Below are 22,454 nucleotides of genomic sequence, written 5' to 3' on the forward strand. Positions count from 1 at the left end.
TCAACGGGAGTATTGTGTCAGCTTCTGGGTGCCACATTTCAGGAAAGATTTGGACAAAGTCTAGAAAAGACCAACAAAACTGATTAAAAGTCTAGAAAATATGATCTCTGAGGGAAGATTGAAAAAATTGGAGAAGTCTGGAGAAGATTGAGAGGGGGCATGATAATAACCTTTTATGTACTTGAAAACTGTTACAAGGAGGAGAGAGAAAAAATATTCTCCTTAGCCTCTGAGAATTAGGATAGGAAGCATATTGCAGCAAGGCCAGTTTCGGTTGGACAGTAGGAAAAACTTCCTAAGTGTCAGGGTGGGTAAGCACCAGAATAAATTGCCCAGGGAGGTTATATAATTTCCATCATTGGAGATTTTTAAGAGCAGGTTAGACAAACGCCTGTCAGGGATGGCCTATATAATACTTAGTCCTGCCATGAGTGAAGGGGACTGGACTAGAAGACCTCTCAAAGTCCCTTTGAGTTCTATGATCTGTCACATTTTGCTCTTTCCAAAACTGCAGTTGTGGAGCACTGCTTTGGAACAGTTTAATTTTCTTGAGTACAGTTTATTACTAAACACCATACTGTCATCAAAACAATTCAATATGCATGACCTAAATCTCCTTTCTTTCTTCCTTGCCACTTCCAAGGTTGGTTCAGGTTTGGTGACTTCTATAGCCTTCTTCCAAAACTCTTGCTTGTATGCCCGCAGTCATTCAGAGTGATCTCTCTGAGGTCTGCTAATATCCAATCCATATTCCAAGCATTTGGTATCCTGCTTGCTTATCTTTCAGCCACGATCATTGCAAGAGTCATCCTTCCGACACAGTGCTTAGGTCTTCACTGTATATGCCCATACCAGTATATGGGCTTCCTTCAACTTGTCTTCAATTGGAGCAACCCTCATTAGGCCCCTTTACAACCTCATTTTGTTTCCTATCACTGTTGATCATCTTTATTTCCGTGGTAAAAAGCATCCTGATTTCTTTTCTTGTGGCTGGCCAAGTCTGTTCCATACATAGGATGTGTTGAATTACAGTTTTATATACTCTATCTGTTAACCATATTAGCATCTTTTTGTCATGAAAAACTGGGGTTGGCTCCTGCCATTTCTCTGATTCTGGGCATCACTCAGGAGAGCATGACTGTCAGAAACCATTGATTGTAGGTATTTAAAGTCTTTTTCACTCTTCTAAGCTCTCTATCTGTGATATCCTTTATGTGAATCTTTCTCCCTTAGTTATCATAGCCTCAGTATTACCAAATGTTCACTCTAAGTCCAGCCCGCTCAAAACTATGTGGCCACCGCTCAAAGTTGGCTAGTAGGGTCTCTCAGTCTACAACACATATCACTAAGTTGCCAGCAAACAGCATGTTCCAAGGCCACTTCCTTTGTATATCTTCACTTATGACAACCACAAATTAATAGGGCTTGATGCTGCTCCTGATGCAGGCCAACACTTCCTGGAGATTCTCTACTGTAGCCCCATTTAGTTTTGAATATGGTAGTTGACTTCCATCATACATATCCTGGATATGTCCTTTTGACACACCTCTCCATCACAAACTCTGTCAAATTAACTACCTTGACCATTATACATGACCATAGACCACAAAGACCAAGCCCAGTTGCTGTTTGTTGTTCTCTGAACATCTCCATGAGGATTCATAGTGCAAATACGGCATCAATTGTGCTCCTTCCTGGCAAGAATCAATACTGGCACTTTACAATCATCTTCTCTCATATTTTCATCATACTCTAGCATGTGACATCAGCTTAACTGGGCAATAATTAGTGCACAGTGTAATAACTCCTTTCTGTTTAAAAATAGGCACCGCAAAGCTTTTACTCCTTTCACCTGGCATTTTCTTTTTCTTAAGAGAATATAATTTGAACAGATTTCTAAAATGCTTTCTTTCCTTCTGTAAGGGACTGCGGAAGACTGTGTTACGGCCTAGCTAGGGAACTTCCGCTTCCTCGAGGCCGCCCAGTTACTGTAGGACATGGAGAACCAGCTATAACTGGCTTTAGGCCGGTTCTGTCTGCCCTGTGTGGCCTCTTGCAGTTTGCGGAAAGCCACTGTTCGGAAGTACCTTATTATATATTCATGAGCTGCTTTTGTGTACTGCTTATTAGGGCTCGCTGTTTACCCCTTTGTTGGACTCCGTTCCAGGCAAAGCTCCAGTGTGCTTGATTCTCCGCCTCCATGACAGCAACACTTGGAGTCCCCATTGCGGGTGTGTCACTAACCTTCAATAAAGCCAATAACTCGCTTAGCTGCATGTGGGTCTCGTTTTCCAGAGTACCTCTGCCGGCCTGCGGTGCTTCGAACACCTTGGCCCAGAACACCTTCCCAATGACTTCAGCACATCCACTCATATTTAATCTTATCCGGAAGCTTTCTCCTTTTTCATTTGCCTAAGTGTCTCTGCAGCAACCTTTTCCGCCTGTATACAATCTGTCCCACCCTCATTTGGCTCACATGTCCTTACTTTCTCCTTTGGGTTTTCCTCATTCATCACTCTTTCAAAATAATCACTCTATAATTGTTGATTCACCATTTGTTTGCAATCTACCATTTTCATTTCTAATATAAGCAAACTCATTGACGTCCCTTGTCATTTTCTCTCTTGCCATGGCATACATTTCCATCTCTCTCTATCTCTTCCTAATGTCCTTCTCTTCAGATTAATAGATAGCTTGTCACAGGTCATACTTTTAGATTTTGGAATGCATTTTTTGGCCTCCCTTTTTGCATCCTGACTTTATTTCTTCTCAAGGAAAAAACAAAGGATCCACCACCAGATCTTGCTTCTTATTCTTTTGAGCTCTGGTTTAATCACTCCTAGGGTTTCATGTGCCATCTCCAGCAAAGTTGAGTTTAGTTTGTACCAGTTGTTCTCCACACAGCTTTGTGTGTAGTTAGGAAGTCTGTTTATTACTCCTTGCTTGAAGGTAAGTTTTTTAATATTATTATTATTATTTATTATTATTCCCATCTTTAAGTCTCCACCACTTATGCCTTTCCAGGGTCCTGAGGTTCAGGTTCTTTTGAGGTCTCTGCATTCTGAAGTTCCTAAGGTGAAGTCTCCTGTCTCTCAGTGCACTTGCTGGGTATTATCTTATAATCAGTTAATCACGATCTACCTTCCTTTTGTTAAGAAGAGATCAATTTGAGACTTGTGTCCCCCACTGGCATATGTTATGAGGCAGCTTTCCCTCTTCTGAAAGTGTTTTGTGATCATCAAGTCCAGTGCCAGACAAGTCTGTAGGACTGTTTTCTCCTTCAGAGTTTGTTGTTCCAGTGCCATGCCCTTCAAATCCAGCCTTCACAGTATGAACGTGTGCATTTAGATCTGCTCTGATAATTCTGTTCTCATTAGATAGTATGTTTCCAATAAAGAACAACTCATCCAAAAACTCCTCTTTTGCCTTTTGCTCCTCTCCTAACTGATAAGTACTTAGTATATTGATAGTGCCCTCTTTCCCACACAGTTTAACACTCACCAGTTGGTCCGACCTCCTGGTAAGCTCTATCACATGTCTTTGCATACTTTCATCTAGAGTAATTTCAGCACCATTTCAGGAGGCTTGAACTCCCTGAGTACTAGCCCTCTGCCAGCATCTTGGCTTTCCAACCTTTCCATTTGTTTGTCTGTACATGTGCCACATTTACTCTTTTCCTCTTTAAGACCACACATAGCTCCAAATTTCTTCCAGAGTTCCTGCATTCCAATCTGCACATCTCAGCTCACTCGCTTCTTGTAATCAGGCAAGGGATGCTAAAGTAAAAACAATCAGGCAAGACTTGCAGAGAATGCCCTAGCCCTCTGGGGTGCATTGAGATCACATGAGCATATCTATGGGCTGAGCTTTACAGATCAGCTGTCCAAGTCTGACACTTTGGTATAAAATCAGTTTTTCTACCTGCCTCAACAAGGCTTACTTTAAGGAGGCCTTGATATCCTCATCATAGGGCCTATGTGACATATTATTGATGTAGCTATGCCACCAGCTACCTTACCATGCCTTGCTAAGAGATGCATGACCTAACTCTATTTGCAGTTAAACAGTAAGGTCTAGAGGTTAATGCGAAGAGCTGGAGCAAGCTGTTCACAAGATATTGCAAGAACTGTGGAAAAGATCACAGATCTCCAGCCATTTCCCCCCATTAGACTCAAGGGGGGAAAGCAAGTAGAACAGTTATTTCTATCCCATTATTCCTATAGCAGTGTCTAGAGAGATTCCATTGTTTTAGCCAAAGGCTAGGTGAGTGGGGAAAGTGACCAGTAAAACCCACTTTACTATATAAAGTTTAGCTGATTTTGTTTTTCTTGGTAACTTTCCTTTCATCTTTTAACTGAAATCTCAGCAGGTTGGGAATATGGGTTGCGTGACCAGGGAGGAGAAGAGAGCTAAATCAGCTTTCAATTCAGAATTTTAAGTAAGCCCAGCCACTTCTCAATTGCTGCTGAGTGTCACAGCAAGAATCGGAATGGAAGTGGCACCAAGCAGCTCCAGAGAAGTGGCCAGGCTTATTAAGTCCTACTTTAAAAAGTTGATTTCAAAGCTAATTTATGGCTCTGCTTTCCTGCCTTTAAGGATGAAGAAAACCTTAAAAGGAGTCTTGCTGGCGGTAGCAGAGGCAGAGTGGCACTGAGGGTGGAGTGGGAACGGAGAAGGTCATAGGAACTGGTTACGTTTGGAGAAAACACCTGCACATTTCTCTTAAATGTAGAATTGAAATAGGGGAAAGTGAGGGCTGAAGGACACTTTAAACCAACCTCCCTTGATTTTTCTACCCACTAAACCTAATGGGCCCAATTTTTGTTATTCTAAAATCCCTTTACGGCTCTGGCACTGTAAAGGGGCCTTAAGGTGGGTGTAGAGGTTTCGTTAATGATAACAAAGTCCCATCTCTGTCCCATTGACACCAGGTGCATAGCTGTAATATCACCATAAGGCCCACCTGGACCATCAGAGTATGACTTTGGAAAGTACGGTACGTAGACTAATTTAGAATCATAAAATTATAGGGTGAGAAGGGACCACAAGTGGTCAACCTTAAAACTTGGTGTCTCAAACTGAATGTTTTCCCATCGTGAACTCCCTGTCCTTTTAATGGAATTGTCAGTCCTGTAGAAAGCTTTTGTTTGAGGAAACATTGGGTAGATAATTCTCCTAATGAAGATCTCCTTCCTTTGTCTTCATGCTTGCCCTCTCTTTTGTTTTGCTGCACAGAGACAGCAGCCAGGACTCTTAAATTATGAAACGGCTTTTCATTTTCACAGCTGTTTTTGTAGACCTTCCTGCTAATGCATTTTGTCTGCCTTTGTCTTCCAGTCTCCCATTTCTTTTGTCTTCTTTTAAAATGACAGCAGCTAGGGCTTTCTCATTAGGCAAAGAGCTAGGAGGAGTGAGTACAGATTAGATCCAGTTTAGGAGAGAGAATACAGCCTTAACTATTTAATTTTAAACTTGTTACAGATACTTATTAAACCAAATATTGTTTTATGGCCGTGAAAGATTTACTAATTGGAAACATTTTTAGAGCAATGAATTTGAAATCTGTCTTGTAGCCTTGATTCTTAAGTCTTTTAGCACAGGGCCTGATCCAACAATGATTGAAGTTAATAGGAGTCTTGACACTGAATCCTAACCCTACTGTTACTAGTGCATATGCCTATTTCAATAACATTCCAGTAACATTGGTCAGTTATGTACCAGTATAGTAGCTTTTAAAGTTAATACATCACTCTGGTGCCCTGGGAACTGGCAGAGTCTCCACCCACCCAGTGCATGTGTGCACCAACATTGCCCATCTTTGTGATTCTTCCTATATTCACAATTTAAGAATAACATGACATAACCCATAGACTGAGCTTTGTCCTGTGCTTGGCTGCTCCTAAGGCTTCTCCCTGCAAAATCTCTTCCCTCTCACAGGTTTCAGAGGAACAGCCGTGTTAGTCTGTATTCGCAAAAAGAAAAGGAGTACTTTTCTCCTGTAGCTCACGAAAGCTCATGCTCAAATAAATTGGTTAGTCTCTAAGGTGCCACAAGTACTCCTTTTCTTTTTCCCTCTCACAGTAATCCCTCCTCTTTCCTCCTGCCCCCATGGTGTTCTGCAAGCCCCTTTCTTAGGCTGTTGAGGCCACTTGTCACTGCTCCTAGGATGAGCCAGCTGAATAGTTCTGTCTTCAAGGTCACTGTCAAAGCCCCCATATCCATATTCTGCAGCTATCAGTGGACAAGCCTAAAGTATACCTACAGATGGTTGATCTTTACCATAACACACCATGGTTACTTTTTCTCATAAGCTGCAAACTATAAAAGAGGATACATTCCCAATACCAAGCATTATTTGAAGCACCTTAGCCTGTGATTAAATAATGCCACCAGGTGTCTGAAATTTAGACATAATACACCATCTGCCTTGCATCAGGGGATTCTTAAGATGGAAGAATTGCCTAAAATGCCTTGTAGTGAGTGAAAGTTTACACTTCATTACATGTAGTAATATGTGTATCTGTAAACTCACACTCTTTGCCCTTTAAGGTAAGACTGCACAAGCCCAAGTACGGATTTTTTCCCCTCGGTTCCAAAGTACAGAGTGTACAGTTAAACCTACAAGCTGAACCATGGAAAATCAGGATTCAGAGTAAATAGAAAACATATAATTCTGTCCCTGGCCTATCACCAAGAAAATAATTGCAGCTGACCCCTCCAAATATCAAACACTGTGCTCGCCATACAGAAAGAAAGGCTTTTATTCATAACAAGAGAAGCCACTTGATCACAGACCCATTAGCAAAATCAAGTGAGTTAACCCACTCTCTTATGGTATGAAACTCTGCATTGTCTTCTCAGTTGAAAGCCATTTTGGTAACAAACTCATTATTTGTATTTATTATTATTATAAGCAGGAAGCTGTTTTCATTTCAGTTTAATTGCTCCCATTAGCAGTTTCACTTACTTTTACAATATTACTGAACCTGTCTGAAAAGAGAGACAGACTAACTTTATCGTTAATGATAAGTTGAAATGGATAAAAGAAACATTATTCCTTCAATGGTTCTGGTTTAAACAGCTCCACAAAACGTTGAATATGCAAGACAATCCCCTGCCATTGAAAAAGTGACTTCCAGCTGTGACCAGCTTAGCATATACTTAACACCTGCTGGTTTACCCAGTGGGAGGCTCCCTTTTGACTCCTCAGGCAGAGCTGCTTCCAGGGCACCACTTGAATCCCATTTCGAGAGTCAGATGCACTAATGTGTAGGCCAAACATGCAGCGTGACCTTCCACCAGATGAGGGAGGACTCCACTAATTGGTCAGTCTCCCCTAGTTTCTGATCACCAGTTGGCAGACACAATAACATCTCAAAAGGAGGAATGGCAATGTCAAAATGAAGCAAACTGCAACTGCTCACAATGGTTTTCCAGCATCACATTCCAAACTTGCACAAAATAATAACCTCTTGTGGGCTTGCGCTCAAGAAGTACCTTTTTGAATTCACATATTACTCCTACTTCTGTCTGGAATCCAGGCTCTGGGGTTTACTGGAGCTTCTGTGTCACTGACTGCTTGTCCTCTTTGGAAATCTAGACAAACTCTAGGGACAACTATATTTGTCCTCTGTAACTGACAAATAGTGTCAGCCTGGGTGAAAGTGTCTTGGGTAATTGTCTAAGATGCCACACTGAAGGGAGCACCAAAATTCCCTCTTCTTTATGCTACACTTCTCCTCTTCAGTAGCACTGTTTTGGTCTATGCTACTGTACTACCTCCTGGTCAGATGACTGTGATAAGTGTTTCTCCCATCTCATGATCTGCTTAACTGGATTAATCTCAGCAGGAAACAAAAATGTGCAGGGGACAGAGTGAGGGAAGCATAGATGGTGAAATGTATCAGAGAAGGGAGACTAAAAATGAGGGAGAGGATGGCAAGACAGGAAAGCAGGAGACCTGGAATGGGAGCATGATGTAACAGGACTTAGAAAAGGCTAGAAGAGGGAAGTAGACCCAACGTAGGGAGAGAGTGTGTTAGTAGAGAAAGGAAAGAGAAACAGTGTGGGAATGAGATCTGTCAGGCATGGGGGGAGGAGAGAAGTGAATGAGGCCAGAGTGGAACAAGAGGAGAGATGAATTTGACCCTTTATCCAGATCTCGCTTACAGACAGTCTCCCAATCTGAAGCAAATACTCTCCAGCAACCACACAACAAAAACACTAACCCAGGAACCTATCGTTGCAACAAAGCCTGATGCCAACTCTGTCCACATATTTATTCAAGTGACACCATCATAGGACCTAATCACATTAGCCATGCCATCAGGGGCTCATTCACCTGCACATCTACCGATGTGATATATGCCATCATGTGCCAGCAAAGCCCCTCTGCCATGTACATTGGCCAAACCGGACAGTCTCTATGCAAAAGAACAAGTGGATACAAATCTGATATCAGGAATCATAACATTCAAAAACTAGTAGGAGAACACTTCAACCTCTCTGATCACTCAGTAACAGACTTAAAGGTGTCAGAGGAACAGCCGTGTTCGTCTGTATTCGCAAAAAGAAAAGGAGTACTTGTGGCACCTTAGAGACTAACCAATTTATTTGAGCATGAGCTTTCGTGAGCTACAGCTCACTTCATCGGATGCATACCGTGGAAACTGCAGCAGACTTTATATACACACAGAGAATATGAAACAATACCTCCTCCCACCCCACTGTCCTGCTGGTAATAGCTTATCTAAAGTGATCATCAAGTTGGGCCATTTCCAGCACAAATCCAGGTTTTCTCACCCTCCGCCCCCCCCCACACAAACTCACTCTCCTGCTGGTGATAGCCCATCCAAAGTGACAACTCTCTACACAATGTGCATGATAATCAAGGTGGGCCATTTCCTGCACAAATCCAGGTTCTCTCACCCCCTCACCCCCCTCCAAAAAACCACACACAAACTCACTATCCTGCTGGTAATAGCTCATCCAAAGTGACCACTCTCCCTACAATGTGCATGATGATCAAGGTGGGCCATTTCCAGCACAATTCCAGGCTTTCTCACCGCCCCACCCCCATACACACACAAACTCACTCTCCTGCTGGTAACAGCTCATCCAAAGTGACCACTCTCCCTACAATGTGCATGATGATCAAGGTGGACCATGTCCAGCACAAATCCAGGCTTTCTCACCCCCCCCTTTTTTTTTTCCGGGGACACACACACACACACACACACAAACTCACTCTCCTGCTGGCAATAGCTCATCCAAACTGACCACTCTCCAAGTTTAAATCCAAGTTTAACCAGAACGTCTGGGGGGGGACAGGGGAGGGAGAAAAAAACAAGGGGAAATAGGCTACCTTGCATAATGACTTAGCCACTCCCAGTCTCTATTTAAGCCTAAATTAACAGAATCCAATTTGCAAATGAATTCCAATTCAGCAGTTTCTCGCTGGAGTCTGGATTTGAAGTTTTTTTGTTTTAAGATAGCGACCTTCATGTCTGTGATTGCGTGACCAGAGAGATTGAAGTGTTCTCCGACTGGTTTATGAATGTTATAATTCTTGACATCTGATTTGTGTCCATTTATTCTTTTACGTAGAGACTGTCCAGTTTGACCAATGTACATGGCAGAGGGGCATTGCTGGCACATGATGGCATATATCACATTGGTGGATGTGCAGGTGAACGAGCCTCTGATAGTGTGGCTGATGTTATTAGGCCCTGTGATGGTGTCCCCTGAATAGATATGTGGGCACAGTTGGCAACGGGCTTTATTGCAAGGATAAGTTCCTGGGTTAGTGGTTCTGTTGTGTGGTATGTGGTTGTTGGTGAGTATTTGCTTCAGGTTGCAGGGCTGTCTGTAGGCAAAGACTGGCCTGTCTCCCAAGATTTATGAGAGTGTTGGGTCATCCTTTAGGATTGGTTGTAGATCCTTAATAATGCGTTGGAGGGGTTTTAGTTGGGGGCTGAAGGTGACGGTTAGTGGCGTTCTGTTATTTTCTTTGTTAGGCCTGTCCTGTAGTAGGTAACTTCTGGGAACTCTTCTGGCTCTATCAATCTGTTTCTTCACTTCCGCAGGTGGGTATTGTAGTTGTAAGAAAGCTTGACAGAGATCTTGTAGGTGTTTGTCTCTGTCTGAGGGGTTGGAGCAAATGTGGTTGTATCGCAGAGCTTGGCTGTAGACGATGGATCGTGTGGTGTGGTCAGGATGAAAGCTGGAGGCATGTAGGTAGGAATAGCGGTCAGTAGGTTTCCGGTATAGGGTGGTGTTTATGTGACCATTGTTTATTAGCACTGTAGTGTCCAGGAAGTGGATCTCATGTGTGGACTGGACCAGGCTGAGGTTGATGGAGGGATGGAAGTTGTTGAAATCATGGTGGAATTCCTCAAGGTCTTCTTTTCCATGGGTCCAGATGATGAAGATGTCATCAATATAGCGCAAGTAGAGTAGGGGCTTTAGGGGACGAGAGCTGAGGAAGCGTTGTTCTAAATCAGCCATAAAAATGTTGGCATACTGTGGGGCCATGCGGGTACCCATAGCAGTGCCGCTGATTTGAAGGTATACATTGTCCCCAAATGTAAAATAGTTATGGGTAAGGACAAAGTCACAAAGTTCAGCGACCAGGTTAGCCGTGACATTATCGGGGATAGTGTTCTTGACGGCTTGTAGTCCATCTTTGTGTGGAATGTTGGTGTAGAGGGCTTCTACATCCATAGTGGCCAGGATGGTGTTATCAGGAAGATCACCGATGGACTGAAGTTTCCTCAGGAAGTCAGTGGTGTCTCGAAGGTAGCTGGGAGTGCTGGCAGTGTAGGGTCTGAGGAGGGAGTCTACATAGCCAGACAATCCTGCTGTCAGGGTGCCAATGCCTGAGATGATGGGGCGCCCAGGATTTCCAGGTTTATGGATCTTGGGTAGTAGATAGAATATCCCAGGTCGGGGTTCCAGGGGTGTGTCTGTGCGGATTTGATCTTCTGCTTTTTCAGGAAGTTTCTTGAGCAAATGCTGTAGTTGCTTTTGGTAACTCTCAGTGGGATCATAGGGTAATGGCTTGTAGAAACTTGTGTTGGAGAGCTGCTGAGCAGCCTCTTGTTCATATTCCGACCTATTCATGATGACAACAGCACCTCCTTTGTCAGCCTTTTTGATTATGATGTCAGAGTTGTTTCTGAGGCTGTGGATGGCATTGCGTTCTGCATGGCTGAGGTTATGGGGCAGGTGATGCTGCTTTTCCACAATTTCAGCCCGTGCAGGTCGGCAGAAGCACTCTATGTAGAAGTCCAGTCTGCTGTTTCGACCTTCAGGAGGAGTCCACCTAGAATCCTTCTTTCTGTAGTGTTGGTAGGGAGGCTTCTGTGGATTAGTATGTTGTTCAGAGGTATTTTGGAAATATTCCTTGAGTCGGAGACGTCGAAAATAGGATTCTAGGTCACCACAGAACTGTATCATGTTCGTGGAGGTGGAGGGGCAGAAGGAGAGGCCCCGAGATAGGACAGCTACTTCTGCTGGGCTGAGAGTATAGTTGGATAGGTTAACAATATTGCTAGGTGGGTTGAGTGAACCATTGCTGTGGCCCCTTGTAGCATGTAGTAGTTTAGAAAGTTTAGTGTCCTTTTTCTTTTGTAGAGAAGCAAAGTGTGCGTTGTAAATGGCTTGTCTAGTTTTAGTAAAATCCAGCCACAAGGAAGTTTGTGTGGAAGGTTGGTTTTTTATGAGAGTATCCATTTTTGAGAGCTCATTCTTAATCTTTCCCTGTTTGCTGTAGAGGATGTTGATCAGGTGATTCCGCAGTTTCTTTGAGAGCGTGTGGCACAAGCTGTCAGCATAATCTGTGTGGTATGTAGATTGTAATGGATTTTTTACCTTCAGTCCTTTTGGTACGATGTCCATCTGTTTGCATTTGGAAAGGAAGATGATGTCTGTCTGTATCTGTACAAGTTTTTTCATGCAGTTGATAGATTTCCACTCCATACGGCTAAATGCAGTGCCTTGCATAATGACAGGTTTCAGAGTAACAGCCGTGTTAGTCTGTATTCGCAAAAAGAAAAGGAGTACCTTAAGGTGGCAATTTTGCAACAGAAAAGCTTCAAAAACAGACTCCAAGGAGAAAATGCTGAGCTTGAATTAATATGCAAACTAGATACCTTTAATTTGGGTTTGAATAGAGACTGGGAGTGGCTGGGTCCTTACACATATTGAATCTATTTCCGCATGTTAAGTATTCTCACACCTTCTTGTCAACTGTCTAAATGGGCCATCTTGATTATAACTACAAAAGTATTTTTTCTCCTGCTAATAATAGCTCATCTTAATTAATTAGCCTCTTACAGTTGGTATGGCTACTTCCACCTTTTCGTGTTCTCTGTATGTGTGTGTGTGTGTGTATATATAATCTTCTTACTATAAGTTCCATTCTACGCAGCCGATGAAGTAGGCTGTAGCCCATGAAATCTTATGCTCAAATAAATTTGTTAGTCTCTAAGGTGCCACAAGTACTCCTGTTCTTTTTATAGAAATGACAGGAATTCTCTAACATAACATGTTCTGTTAGTGCATATGTTGAAATGTCCTTATTATTTCAATGATTAACTTCCTCTCTGGCATCTATCAATGTATGTTCATAGCAACTGCAAGCAATATCTTGTCAAAAGCAATCTACTGTAAGTGATCCTAATCCATTTTGCAATCCTATTCAAAGCCTCTTCACTTGCCTGAAAAGATTGTTTTGTTTAGAAAAATTCTTACTAATGTGCAAAATTGCCCTTCGTTAAATCCCTTGTAGGAGCTGAAAAGGAGCACTAGTTTAATGTTCCACAGCTGGAGTACAGATAGGCAAGGCAGTGTGGCTGTAACTTGCACTCCTCATTTTTCACGAGCAGCATATGCTTGGGGAGTCAAGAACAGATGCAACTTGCTTAATGGGGCAAGCCTCATCCATTTTACTTTAATGACTTCACATTTGGACACTGCACTCCCTCTTTATATAAGTCTAACCTAACCCAAGATGCAGATGAATAGCAATGGCAGAATATCAACAGGACATAGTATACATTAGAAAATAGAGGTTACATGGTGGTCCTGTTTGGAGTTCATTAAAAAGGTATCATGTGGCATACAGGTGGCAGTAGAATGCAGCCCTACATTTTTTGACTAGGATCAGGCTCATGACACAGAGGGCTTAGCACTAGTGTGAGTGCTCTGTTATGATCATCCAGGGCAGGAGGCCATGGCTTCACCTGCTGGTCTGGTCTCCTGCCAAGCAATATCTGGCACCATTTGAGGCACTCTTCCATGCTCCTTCCTCCACTGGCAGATTGGCTATGTTGTTGAGGGAGATAAAGGCAGACCAGTCAGACTGCATGCAGACTTCTACCAGCCAGGAGTCCGAATAAGCAAAGCAGCTGCAGTGAACAGGGTTCCCACTATTTTCAGAGGCCTGCTCATGAGGAATTTGCCAAAGTTCATGACTGGTAGAAACCCAGCAGATATAAATATCCACTTTCCTCACGAATCTAGAATTGGAGATTGCTTCCACAAAGCTTCAGTCTGAGGATGGGAATTTCTGTCTTTCCCCCAACCTCTTGTGTTGAGGGAGGGGGAGGGGCTTGGGCTCAAAGGGAGGGACAGGATAGCCCTACCCACAGTAACCGAAAGTAATGTTAAAGCACTCTCAATGCAAGATATCTTGGGCCAAATTCTGCTTCTAATTACACTACTATAAATCTGGAGTACCTCCATGGGCTTCAGTAGCAGTGCTCTAGATTTACAGCAGAATCTGACCCTTTGAATATTGCCTTCTCCTAACTAAAATTTCATTGTACTGTTACAAAGTATAAATAGCTACACTTTAACAATGGGGGATATGGTGTATTAATTTAGTGGCTGCATTACACTATGTGATATGGGTTTAAGGCCATTAAATGGAACATTCAGGGTTGGGCAAATGATTTGGTCTAAATCATGTTCAATTTTCAGAGATTTTCTTGGATTAGGAACTGGTAACACTGGGATAATTTAACACAAAATGTTTTCTTGGCAGAATTCCAAATGTAAAGCTCTAAAAAGTTATATTTTCTATCTCTCATTTTGTCTTCCTTGCCTTGCCTGTTGTTGATGCACATAATAAAGCACTAGGAAAAAAAGACAAATCCACCCAAAAGGTCAAAATCAATGATCCTTTTACAGATGGCACCTTTGGGAATCTTAGTACTTTACCATTAGCCTGTGTTTGAGACTGTTACTTGAATACTTGGTTTTTGATGACAAAAATCAATGACTCCTTTAAAGAAGACACCCTTGGGGCTAGAGGAATGCAGACTTTGAAATGTTTACTAGTCTGTGTCTGTCTGTGAAAGACTAATAAACATATTTATAAGTTTATGAGCTTCTATTTAATTTTATGGATTGGAAACAGTGTACGGATTTGACAAGAATTTAAAGTTAATGTGTCCCAATGAGCCTTAACTCTCTGATGTCTTACAAGTTGGCGTAAATTAGCACATAAGAGCTGCTGATAGAAAGACCATTGGGGTCAATGGAAAGACTCACAATTTTATCCTATAGTTGTGTAGGATAAAATGTGTCCCTTTGGCAACTTCTTTGAAGTCCAATAGAATTACCCCAGTAGTGCATATGGCCCAATATACCAGCTACTGAATTAATGCTGTAAAGGCTTAGAGGGAGACCAGTACTCTAAGAATAACAATCCCGCATGTAACCTCTTTTATTCCATTTCTCTATTGTAACATGTATTTTTATATTTTCACATTTTGACATTCCTCTGAACCATGAAACCATACACTTTAACCAAATCATTAATCTTTTTTTTCTTTGCTCCTAATTTGGCATCACAATTATTTATGGCACCATGACTTATTTTGATACCAGGGCAAAATTTCCTTGATATTCCTGAGTGAGCTGGATTATAACAGGCTCTTGTAACTCAATAGGACACTTGATCTGGATATCCTGTGATGTGGTGAAGCAGCAGTGCTGGAGTCTGGACAATCAATTTTCTCACCAGCTGTGCAGATATCGGTTTTGCCAGAAATTCTCCTCCTCCCCCTCCCCCACTCCCCTCAGGGATTTAGCATTGTTTTAATTGTGTATTTTGTGAGCCTGCTTCTGAGGAAGCAGCTACAGAGATGTGTTTGGAAAGAGACTGTCTAGTAACCTTGCTGTAATTAGACCAAACCCCTTCATTTGTATTAATTTTCCTTTTAACTTTAGATCTAATCAGCAAATACAGTCATGTAGGATAAAATGTCAACCCTAAACAAACAAGTGCATTGAAAAGATAATGGTAGTTAATGTCTCATATAAATTGAAAATTGAGAGAATATACATGAGAATAAAAGGGCTAGCATATTAGACAGTCCACCCCACAGTTTACTGATTCTGACTGAAGGCTACTGATCTCAGTCTAATAAATCAGCATTAATCTGAACCCCTTCACGAACACTGCACACATGCTTTGCTCTGGAGTACAGTAGGGAGAACTTGGACTAGCTAATGGCTTCTCTGCCACAGCCGTCTGTAAGGGACAATGCAGAGCCACACTACCATGATAAGCACTGGGAAGAGAGACTTTGCTACATGCTGGCGCAGGGAGGGAGTTGAGTAAAGTCCAAAAAGTCTTATGCTTCCACTGACGCTACTCTGAGTCACAAAGACCTCTCACAATCTGACCCTCAGTGAACAAGCATCCTCTGTTGTCCATAAGCCACCCTGAAGAGAAACCACATTTTCTGTTATTTTGGAATACACTAGTGTCCACTATGAACCATGTCAAGGCTAGCAGCATTCACAATCCAGAATCTTACCTGGGAGGCTGTCATCTGCCGAACCTATTATTTACAACAGAGGTCATTACTTATTCCCAACAGGTAAAATAGGGATATTAATACTACTTTTCTCCCATGCTTTGTCTATTTAGACTGTAAGCTTTTTCAGGGTAAGAAATGGTTCTTTCTATGTGTACGTACAGTGCCTAGCATAATTGGCCTGCGAGATCTGGTGTGGGGTACTTCTAGGCATATGCCATTGTATAAGAAATACATTATATCATAACTCTGCGATTTATCACTTGGATATGACCTCTGTGTATAGATATTGCTGCATCTGTGAAAATCTGCCCAAATTTGATGACATTATAAGCCTTTGAAAGGCAGAGCAGGGGGGAAGTTTTGGGGGTGAAGAGGTGAGACTAATACAACTTGTTAAATTAAAGAGGCCCTTAGTATCTGATGTTTCTCCCTATGAAGATACTTAGACACACTAATCAAGTCACCTCTCAATCTTCTTTTTGATGAGCTAAACAGATTTAGCTCTTTCTCTCTCACTGTATGGCATTTTCTCCAGCCCTCAAATCATGTTTGTGTCTCTTTTCTGCATCGTCTCCAATTTTTCAGCACCTTTTTTTTTTTAATGTTGCCACCAGAACTGGACACAATGTCATATAGAGATGAGATCACCTTCCTTCTCCTACTCCCTACTTCCCTGTTTGTACAGCCAAGGATCACATTAGTCCTTTTCCCCACAGCATTGCACCCCAGCAATTCATGTTCAGGATGAATCCTAAATCATCGTCAAAGTAATTGCTTTCCAGGATACAGTCTCCCATTCTCCAAGTATGGCCTGAATTCCTTACTGCTTGGTTTGGCTGTTTTAAAACCCTTGTTTGAAGGGCCAAACTCACCAAGTGATCCTGATTGCTCTGTATGATTGCACTGTCCTCATAGCTTAACATTTTGCCAATCTTTGGGTAATCCACACGTTTTCTCAGTGGTGATTTTATATTTACTTTCAGATTACTGATGAAAATGTTGATTGGAGTCCAGCCTAGTACCGATCCCTGCAGAATCCTACTAGAAATAACCACATCCAATGTTAAATATGATACGCATTAAATGGTAAGTAACTTCTATATTTGTTAAGCCGTTCCTTGTACTAGGCATAGTACCTTCGAGCAGTTTGCTTTTAAATCTTTCAATCTCAATCCACTATACAGACTAGTATTTGTTCAAAGAACTAGGTGTTCTTTTCATATGCAATAGGGGATTTGTTTTGTTTGTTTTTCAAATTGGATTTTCATCTATTTTGTTTTATTTCTGGTGATGTTTGTTTTCTCCCTGCTCTGAATTGGGCATCTCTAGGGGGAAATGAAGTATACTTGAAGGTTTTTGATTGATCTAAGGGAAAAGAGTCCTTTTTGTGAATGGTAGGAATCCTCCACGTCGTAAATGGAAGCAAATGCACACATTTGCCAACTCTCTGAATAACGGGACAATGGAAATGTAGCTGTGAAGCTGAGTCCAGATTCTGATGCCCTCTTGAAGCTTGGGAACACATTACGCCATAAGTCGACCCACTGACTATTCATGGTGTAGGTGTAAATTATAACTAAACAAAGTAAAGATATCCAAATCTGTTCATGATTGTTTAAAATTGTATATAAAGGCAGCATGGTCTAGGGCATGAGCACAAGATTTCTAAATTCAGCTCTGGCGCTGATTCACTGCGTTTCCATATCTTCAAAACAGAGGTGATAATGCATCACAAAGGTGTTATGAGAATTAGTTAGGGTGAGTTTTGATACTCAGGTTAAGTAGCCCATTACTCCGCAAATGATCCCATTGATTTGAATAGATCGGCCTTCAGGCAAAAGTACTTACTATTCAGTGTAAGGAAGGGTATTGGAATCTGGCCCTTAATGGTTTAGCTGTATTTAGAGATGATATAAGTGCTAAGTTCTATTGTTATTTAAAGGGGAAAAAGTATAATTTCCTTCCAACGCTTTCTTGAAAATCCTAACATTACAGGATTCAGCACCCTGAGGCAAGTACGTGAGCTCTTGTGTTTGTATTCTATCTACTGTTCTTTAGCTCAAATACATTGCAATAATGTCTGGAGACTGTGCAGTTTAATATCTCTGACATTATTTCCCTTTAAGAGGAACAATTGGTTGTACTTGTTTAACATTGGGGAAAGAGTTGTGAATCCCAATAAGGCCATAAATACATTTATTATTAATTTTTGTCCATTAATTTTTAATTGTCTGTCAGACAAAATCAAAGGCTGAATTGGTAGCTTCAATGTACTTTATCTTAATGTGCTGGCTTCATAACTTTTTTACTAAGGTAATTATTCCAGACATCATTGGGAAATCAATGGTACAGAGGTCGGGGGTACCCAAATCTTGTGGTGCATTAATGTATATAGTAGTCACATCATTGTGTAGGTCCCTAGTTCATGCCTGCAACTGTTAGTTCACAAACAGACAAGATGATAAACAATTGTTTATTATTATTATTATTATTACTATTATTATTATTATATATTTTGGAAGCATATAAAGCTCTGGGTGGGGAGAAAGCACCAAAGATTATTGTTAAAGAATTCAGTCAGTTGGAACCAGCAAAGAAGTTACAGGATCCTGCTATCAGGGAGCAGGATGACTCATTGCCCTATGAAGAAACAAGCAGAGAATATTTGTGAAAGATCAGGTTCATGCCTGATAGCTTTTGAAGGAGACTTGATACAGTAGTGTCCATATGTCTGTCATCCCCTTAAAACAAGAATGAGTAGTAAATCTGACCCTACAACAGGTTTCTTATATATAGGATGAAATCTTGGCCTCACTGAAGTCAATGGCAAAACTCCCAGTGATGTCAGTGGGGCCAAGAGTACTCCTACAGTGTATTCAATGAATAATCCTACTCCAATAAATTTTGAAGGATGGCTATCAAGTATACAGCAGATGGGGAGAATCAGGAACTGATGGGGAAGGAGTTGTTCAGGAAAGGAGGGCCTGGGGGTAGATTCCATAGGTCCTGACAGACAAAAGTTTTGTTTTTTATCTGAATAAAAGTCTGTACTCTTTAAGTTTGCCACAAGTTTATATATGTGGCACACTCATTTGTAGCCACATATTGACCACATGTACGTTATCTAAGGGCATCAGTAGGGGGTTCTTCCACAAATGGAGCATAGTAGTTGTTCCCTTCAGAGGATTCGTCTGTATACACATGTGAAAATGCTATGCTTTCCCATCTCTTGCTGGTAAGAGTCTTCTTCATTTTCTTATTTCTTTTTTGCTGATCTTCCAGCATCCACTGAGATGCTGGCTGGACCAGGACACCAAAGCAGACAGCACTGTCAGACCTGATATCTGAAGGTTCAGGCTTTTCATATTTCAAACCTATATTCTAAAGTTAAGAGTTTCAGAATCTTCTTGCCATGTACACTGAATTATTATTGTCACACTTCTTAACACTTAGCTTCCTTATTATAACAATGCAATATTTTAAATATGAGTGATTCAGTAATCAATACTGCTTTATTTTAATGCTGTAGGTTGAGCAAGCATCTGTTTGAAAGCATTTAGCCATGTGCTCTAGAGACAAAATTTGATCCAGTCTTTTTGTTGTCTAATCATTTCACTGATGAGAATCCTAGCTTCGGAGAAAAATAAATATTGTACGAGACATCATAAAGTTTTATTATGCAATTATTACAGATATAATTGTTCAGGGTTGTAGAGGTCTATAGATGCCTCACTGTTCATAGACCAATGCCCTTTTATACTCCTTTTTTATAGTTAATGCAATGTCTCATTTAATAATTTAAAAATAATTTATTGGAGTTAAATTGCTTTTTCAGAAGGCACAATCTTATCTCTCATTTTTTATAAGAATCTCATTTTAATTTGTTTGCTGTGCCATTCTAACATGAATTTAGGAATTTAATGGAGTGAAAATTGAAGGCTGATGGCATCAGTGAAATTATTAATTTGGTAACTGAAAGATTTATTTGGTTGATAGAATTTTCAATAGTCAATTATCTTTGGACTCTATTAAAAGATGAAGCCCGAGCCAAATAACAGTTCTCATTCAGGGTTCCCCAGGATAAATTCAAAAAGGCAACTTCATTATTGCTATTGATGTTAACATGCAAATCGCTTACCGTTAATAATCCCAATAGACAGATAAATGCTTGTTTTTCCACTCAAGAAACAAGATAAGAAACCCTAAAAATGTTATGCTAAGAAATTAATAGGACCTGAAAATAGCAGATTTAGCCATGCATAATATTTTAAGTTTATCTATACCAAGTCCTAGTAGAATAACTTCACAGAGGTGGTATGTCTTTAAGTCATTCAAATAAGAGTGTCTGATTTTATTTTTCTTAAAGTGGACTGTGTTGCAGTATGAATAGTTTATCTCCAAAAATGATATAGGCATATGCATGCAAAAGAAATGTTTGTTCCCTATTCTGTTTTTTTTCATGAACATTGCATCTGACAAGTTCAGTGTTTCAAACGAATTACTTTGAAAGTATCATGTTTGCCAATATAAAGATTATATAATTTTGTTCCTGATTTAATAGCAAGCAATGATATGTCAATACATTCTAGTGAAAGAGTCATAGGTTTTTTTGTTTGTTTGTTTATTTGAAAGAGGTATCATTGGCATATCTATAATGTAGTGAAAACACATGTGCATGAGATGGTAGGATTGATAAATGTAAATAGAAGAAAAAGTACTCCAGATTCAGCATTAATTCAGTCTTAATGTTAGTTTCACTTGTTAAAAGCTACCATAGTGTATTTAAAGAACACTTTCAATTGTTTACCAAATGGGCTAGATAAAAACAATTGTGATTTAATGAATTCTATAGGTTATGGTCTAAATCCCATTCATACTGAAGTCAAAATGGGATTTTTTCCCAAGTTGGGGCAGAACTGGAACCTATGAGAGCAATGTTTGTGAATATTGAAACCATGCGGTAATAAGCTACTTGCACAGCAATTAGAAATGGTCCAGAAATATGACATGCCAGGGTACAATCTAGACTAATGAGTAGCGGTGTCGACCCTGCCCTGCAGCCGTGGGTGCCTTACAATGTCTTGCTGAAGTAACTCCCACTTGGGTCGCACACAAAGAGCCTTCCAGCATGTGAGCCACACCCTAAGTGTCTGTGCAACTGCAGCCTGCCAGCCATGTTTGGGTTACACTCTGGCCCTCACCAGCTATGGTTATACTGCAGAGTGACCCCAACATACCCCCAGTCTTAAATTCCCTGCCCACCCACAAAATTTGTCTTGTACTTTGTCTTCTACTCCTAGACAATACAAGTTATGTTAAGTCTGTTATTTCTTTAAAAGGAATAATATGCACACACCTTGTCACCGCAAATAGTTTCCTAGACGCTTCAATTTCAACACGCTGGATTAGATAAAACAATAAAATAAGTTTATTAACTATAAAGATAGAGAGATTCTAAGTGAGTACAAGTAATGAGGCATAAAAGTCAGAAATGGTTACAAAAAAAATAAAGATAAAACACTACCGGTGCCTAACTTAACAAACTATGTTACATTCAAAGCAAAGTTTTCTCAGCACATGCTTTCAGCAGTCTTACTGGCCAAACTTCTTAGGCCATAACCCTTCCCCCAGTCCAACAGCTGCTTCCTTTGTTCCTTCAGGTGATGGGCGGGGGTTGAGAAGCATTTCCAGCTGAAAGCAAGGTGACAGGCAGTCGGTGTGGAAGAAAACTCCATGCTGTTTCTTTGCTAAGATTTATCTTTTTGCCTCTGGTCCATTTCCTGCCAAAGAATGGCCACTTAGCAGGTAATGGTCTATCAGACTTGTTTACACCTGGCTGAGACATCAGCTTGCCCTTTGTCTCTGAGGATTGGGTTTGGCCACTCCCCAGACTTCTCTGGAAAACATTCTGTTAGTCATCATCTCAGCTTATGTTTGGAAGGTAACATATAACACCGCTACGTGCATTTAGCCATGATATTATTGATCAGCAAATTGAGTTTTTAAATGACACCTCCCAAGACATTCCTGGTATAAATATTACAGTAGTGTGTAGGGTGTGAACCCAGGGGTACATTCTGTCACAAGCATTAATAACCTAGTCCCCCAGGTATTCATGATTGACAAATTACATTACCTTCAAACAAAAAAAAAAAAAGGAGTACTTGTGGCACCTTAGAGACTAACAAATTTATTTGAGCATAAGCTTTCGTGAGCTACAGCTCACTTCATCAGATGCATTCAGTGGAAAATACAGTGGGGAGATTTTATATACACAGAGAACATGAAACAATGAATACCATACACACTGTAAGGAGAGTGATTAGGTAAGCTGAGCTATTACCAGCAGGAGAACGGCGGGGGGAGGAATGGGGGGGACCTTTTGTAGTGATAATCAAGGTGGGCCATTTCCAGCAGTTGACAAGAATGTCTGGGAAACAGGGGGTGGGGGAAGGGGGGAATAAACATGGGGAAATAGTTTTACTTTGTGTAATGACCCATCCACTCCCAGTCTTTATTCAAGCCTAAGTTAATTGTATCCAGTTTGCAAATTAATTCCAATTCAGCAGTCTCTCGTTGGAGTCTGTTTTTGAAATTTTTTTGTTGAAAAATTGCTACTTT

This window comes from Caretta caretta, chromosome 12 (assembly GCF_965140235.1).
Source record: "Caretta caretta isolate rCarCar2 chromosome 12, rCarCar1.hap1, whole genome shotgun sequence".
In the NCBI taxonomy this organism is placed as follows: Eukaryota; Metazoa; Chordata; order Testudines; family Cheloniidae; genus Caretta; species Caretta caretta.